The 5,917-nt window shown below is 36.5% G+C and overlaps 1 pseudogene; it reads right to left on the bottom strand.

Moving 5' to 3' along the window:
• Nucleotides 1-3,206: 3,206 nt before the first annotated feature.
• LOC130731555 (aquaporin NIP1-1-like) lies at nucleotides 3,207-4,472 on the bottom strand (annotated as a pseudogene).
• Between the last annotated feature and the right edge of the window lie 1,445 nt (nucleotides 4,473-5,917).

The following is a 5,917-nucleotide window of genomic DNA, read 5'->3' as shown; positions in this document are numbered from 1 at the left end:
GATTTAAGGAAGTAAATACTCCCTTTGATCCTAGCGTCAAACTTGAAAAGAATAAAGGAAGGGCAGTGGCCCAGTTGGAATATGCAAGCGCTATTGGATGTCTAATGTATCTAATGCAATGCACAAGACCCGACATTGCATTCTCTGTTGGTAAGATGAGTAGATACACTAGCAATCCAAATGGCGAGCATTGGAAGGCAGTTACAAGGATATTTGGTTATCTTTCAAAAACCAAAGATCTTGGACTTCATTACGATAGGTTTCCAGCAATACTAGAAGGATATACCGATGCTAGTTGGATATCGAGTGCTGGAGATCATAAATCCACCATTGGGTGGATATTCACATTGGCTGGAGGAGCAATTTCTTGGAAGAGCAAGAAACAGACGTGTATTACCCTCTCCACCATGGAATCAGAATTTGTGGCTCTAGCTTCTGCAGGACAAGAAGCTGAATGGCTAAGAGATCTCCTATTGGAAATTCCTTTAGCTAAAGAAAATGTTTCAAAAGTGTTGATACATTGTGATAGCCAAGCCACCTTAGCCAGAGCATACAGTGAAGTATATAATGGGAAATCTAGACATATAGGTCTGAGACATTCTCTTGTGAGAAAGATGATTAAAGATGGAATTATCTCACTGACTTATATACGAACAAGCTATAATCTAGCAGATCCTTTTACTAAGCCACTGGCCAGAGACTTAGTAACGAATACATCGAGAGGTATGGGATTAAAACTCCTTGAGTAAGAGTTCCAACAACGGTAGCAACCCAATCTGAAGTTAAGAAAACCTTAACCTAAGATTCAATGGGTAACAACAAATCGTTGATTTGGATGAAAATGCAACATTAAGCAACAATGTTGACTATTAGATATTGAGGGTTGAGTATCAACATACTCTTAATGAACTTCATGATGGAAATATGTGGTTTTGCGAAAATCACATACGATATGAACTTCACCTATATGAATTTCGAGATGGTGCCGTCTCAAATGAGAGTTGGAGTTTCTCTCATAAAAATTCACGAAAACAGGAAAGCACATGGCCATAAAAAGTGCTAGGCGAGGAAAATGTAGGCGAAGGATCACAAACGAGTGTGTGTAATTTTATGCCGGTGTGATCATTAGGAATATAGGTTCAAAGTACAACTACCTAATATTTCGATTATACTTTGCACAATATTTACTAAGGTTTAGTTCAAATCGAAAGATACTAAACTGTATTAACACTTAGGTGTTTCTATTTCTGGAATAGGCATTGTCATTTATGTAACAAGTGGGGGATTGTTGTAATAATTACTCAAGGGGTAATAATTACATAGTGTTCCAAAATGACAAATGTGTTGCATTGAATGGATTTGAATGAAGTCCCACATAGAAAGTGGAGTAACTATTCAAAGCATTTATATATCATTAAATGCCAACCATTCAACAAAGAGACAAAGAGAGGATATAGTGCCACATGTGCATGGTTTGGTGGTCCCAAGCTTTTATGTCACATGTTCCATTCACACCATCCCTCGCCGGCGACACCGGCGACACCGGCGTGGGCGTGGGCGTGGGCGTAGAGGCGCTAGTGGCGGCTTGTAGACGGCACGGAACTTGAGGCACTTTAGCACGACGCATCGACGGCGACGGCAACGCGGTTGCCGTAACGTCTGTTTGTTTTGCTCGTTTTAGAATTTGAATTTTGCACCTGTTCATGAAGGGTCGCAACTATTCACATATGAAGGGTTGCATTTGTTGGTAACAGACATAATTTATGAAGGGTCGCAACCTTACAAATTATTCTGTTTTTGCCTATAAATAGTGTGCATGTTCAGAATTCAGTACACACACAATCATATCTTCTGTTTTTCCAGAAAACACTTCGCTGCATTTTGAGTTTTCATTAGTCTTGTGCAAACTCGAAGTAAGGCTGATTATCCTGGGTATTCTAGCATCCAAACTTTAAGACGAATTCAGAGAGTGCTTGAAATACTTTAAGGAAAGTGATTTCATCACGATCAAGCCTATTCTTTTCTAACAGCCAAGACAACAATAGATTATATAAGGTGGTTAGGACAGTAGTCTATGTTGAAATATAGTATGTTCCAACTATTTCCTTGATCCTCTCCATCTACTTTCCAAACTACTGCAAATCAATCTGTTGGTTTGTCTGAATCAACAACTTGATGATCATGAATTTACATGGAAAATACTTGGTCATGGATATGAAGCCCTTTCTCACTTAAAATGTTTTGAATCACAATCTGAAATTTTAAATATGCTTTAAGTATGCTGTATGCAGTACCTTCTTCACTGGATACAATCATACAAATTAACTATATATATGATTCACGCGCGATGGTGTAACCGGGGCATGCAGGTCTAAAGTAGAGTAACATAGGATCTCTGTTCCTAATGTTTGCTGCTAGAACTCTACTTCAGCTTCATTATGTATTGATAGGTGCTGCAAGTTGGAGCAGAAAATAGATAACGAGGAGATATCTAAAGTTTTAGAGAACTCTATAGGAACACATGCATCTTAAACCATTAGTACCACTCAAACGCGTATAATTAACATAAGATTGTTCTAGCTTAAGCTTAAGCAGAGGTCTCGAGTCTAGTCATTGTGAATACATTCGCATTAAATACATGGTAAGTAAATAAGTTAATATTCAGGTGTAATTAACAAACAAAAACAAAAATTGATAGAACCATTAGTTTACATTTCCACTTACTGATGTCTTGTATTACAGGGTTATATATTTGCAAAAAACCCCAAACTAGTGATTCTTTCTTACAGTTGAACCCTAATACATGGTGATCTTCAAAACAACAAAATGAAGAAGAGAAAATAATAAATTCTTGGGTATCACTGAGTTCCTTTAAGGAAAGAGGAACTCTTAGCTTGGTGAGCTCACGCACAGGCTTGTTTGTGTATCTAATGAAAGTATAGGCCCATGTACCAGCAATAGCACCCAGATGTGGTGCAACCATGTATATCCATAATCCTTTGAACTCACCGTGGACAATTGCAGGCCCTATGCTTCTTGCTGGATTCATTGATGCTCCAGTAATTGGCCTGTCAAATTTAATTTCACCCATATATAATCAGTAAGTTCTTAGCTTAACTTCGTTTCCAACAGGGTGTCACATCTTTATTTTATTTAAAACCTACACTAAAATTGAATAATTCAATTAGGTATTGAGATAGGTTAAATTACCCGGCAAACAACACATTTAGTAGTACTGTAGATCCAACAGCAAGCCCAGCCAACTCGCCAATCTGCAGGATTCAAGGAAAAAATTGAATAATTAAGCAAAGTTATGGAAATTTGGTTTATAAAGTTAGTATATTATCACCAATAAAAGCATTTTTTGTTTAATGTAAGAACATGAGACATTACAGCTCTGTTATCTGTGGCAACTCCGGAGACGACGAACATGAGGAAGAAAGTGATTATGAATTCCACCCAAAAGCTTGTAGGTCAGAACCAGCAGGAAGTGTTCCTGTAAAATGGTTATCCTTTCCACTGAATATAAGTCTAAGAATTCCACTTGCAAGTGTGGATCCAATAACTTGAGCCATTATATAAGCTGGTATCTGCAAGGTGATTCAAAGGAAACAAAATTCAATAATTTAAGATTAAAGAGGTACCAAAATAAGGTGCCTATTATGTATCAATACAAAAAAAATCACATTCTCCTATATAGCACTTTAAAAAACCTAAGTGAAACCAGCAAACACATAGATCAAATGCCGCAAGAGTGCTCTAGTTTATGCAAATGTCAAGGTTCGAGTCTCTGTTGTGAATGTAACTACGTTAAATCTTGGTAAGGAGAGATTTGGTGTCCATAAGGGCCCACCAGACCAGCGCGAATATGATTGATCAGCGGAGGATATTTGGTTCAATTAAAAAAAACCAAAGTGAAAGTGGAAAAAAGGTTATATTTGGTTCACCTGCTTCACGGGAAATCTTTTGGTGGTAGCATGAGCAACAGTAACAGCTGGATTAAAATGTGCACCAGAGATGTGACCAATAGAGTAAACCAAAACCATAACAGCAAGTCCCCAAACAATTGCAATCCCAGGAAGTGTCACCACATTGTTATTATTAAGGTTCACCACCACCGAAGCACAACCCGTAAATATCAAGAAATATGTGCCCATCACCTCTGCTACCAACTGCATTCAACAATATTCAACAAAACCGGGAAAGGTACCATTACTTTTTTGTGGTAATTTCTAACCAAACAAATTGATTGCAAAAGAGACTACATTCTAAAAAATATTGGAACTTTATACGTTTGGGAAAGATAGCATTTGAATTGTTGTTTTTGAATGGAGAAGGAAAGAAAAGATTAGGAGAGGTACCTTCTGCAAAAGTGGCACACAATCTTCTTCAATGCTTTCACATTTTTTGGAGGTTTCACCGTTTACATTCAAAATCAACTCGCTTCCATTGCTTCCTGAGTTATCAGCCATTGCAGTCACATGAGAATAAGGAAAAAGCTAATTAGAAATGGTGTTGCAAGAAGAATGCTATAGAATAGAGTTTATCTCTTGAAGGTTAGAGCACAAGTGATATATGAAAAACTAAAAGCACAACACCAATTTATTAGCACTCAAATGTCCTAAAAAAGCAGAATGATTATATTCAGAGAGTGTTTATTTTTGGGTATATATGCAAGCACTTCCACTCTGTAACATAATTTTAGATAAAATTTAATCTATAAAAACTTCGTTATTTGTAGCTTGTGAGCTGTGACATGAAATGAAAGAATGCTTGTTTGGTATTAGTCCTATTTTTGGGTTTATTTTGGTCTACTCTCCAATGATATTTGTTGTTCTATACTGTCATATTTCATATTTCTGGCACCATCATTTGAAAATTGTCATCGAACTTTCTCTACACATTTTTTTAAAGAAAACCAAGCACATATTGATAAATGGGCTCCATTAAATGTCAAAAGATGAAAAAGACAACTAGGCCCTAAAACAAAAAATATTGCCATACCACCGTATATTTGGATTGATAGAATAAAGAGGAATTGAATATAATGATATTACATATGATATTGTTTGGATGGATTGTATAAACAGAAAATGATAAATTTAAACAAACTAGTATTTTTTTTACACGTGTGATGCACGGGGAATATGTATGTCATATTTTATATAATAAATAAAGATGAAATATAAGAGTCTGAAATGCGAAGTAAACGATTGATGAACTAATAAAAAGATTGGTTAACGAAATCTCAAATTCTACAAAACATATAAGGGGATGAATTTGTCGTATTTAAAACATCAATCAATACGTTTTTTTTATATGTGAGTCAATACGTTGATTATTTAAAATATATTAAACAACATATGAAATTGAAGTGTCTGATACGCTAAGCATAGTGGCGGAAAAGTCTTAAATTAAATCACTTGTTTGAAATTCATGCGGTTGAATAACTAATAAACAAAGATGAAATAGAAGTGTGTGAAATGTGAAGCAAACGACTGATTAACTAATAAGAAGATTGGTTAACAAAACCTCAAATTCTCCAAAACATATAAGGGGACGGTTTCACGGTGTCTAATAAACAGTTGCTGAGTTACTCTATAGTGAGCGCGATTACGTTCCGTCGCCCACCTTAAGAATCCACTCAGCGAACTCTCTTATCTCTGCAGCAAACGTTGAGGATAAGGCGCTCCGTAATCTCATGTTTACTGTCAGTTTCACCAACTTGCAATATTTCCATAAGTAGGACGAAGTGACGGTCGACCCCACAATATCAGCCCTGCTTCCCTTTAAAATAACCGGAAGAATTTGCCTGAAGTCCCCTCCCAATACGACAACCTTACCCCCGAAAAGCCTGTCGTTGCCGTAATTTGCTCTTGTTTTCATAATCATTCAAAGACCTGTCCAACGCTTCAAA

The sequence above is a fragment of the Lotus japonicus genome, chromosome 1 (genome assembly GCF_012489685.1).
Source record: "Lotus japonicus ecotype B-129 chromosome 1, LjGifu_v1.2".
In the NCBI taxonomy this organism is placed as follows: Eukaryota; Viridiplantae; Streptophyta; class Magnoliopsida; order Fabales; family Fabaceae; genus Lotus; species Lotus japonicus.
Note: the sequence above shows the minus strand (reverse complement) of the source record. Positions and strands in the feature narration are given on the sequence as shown.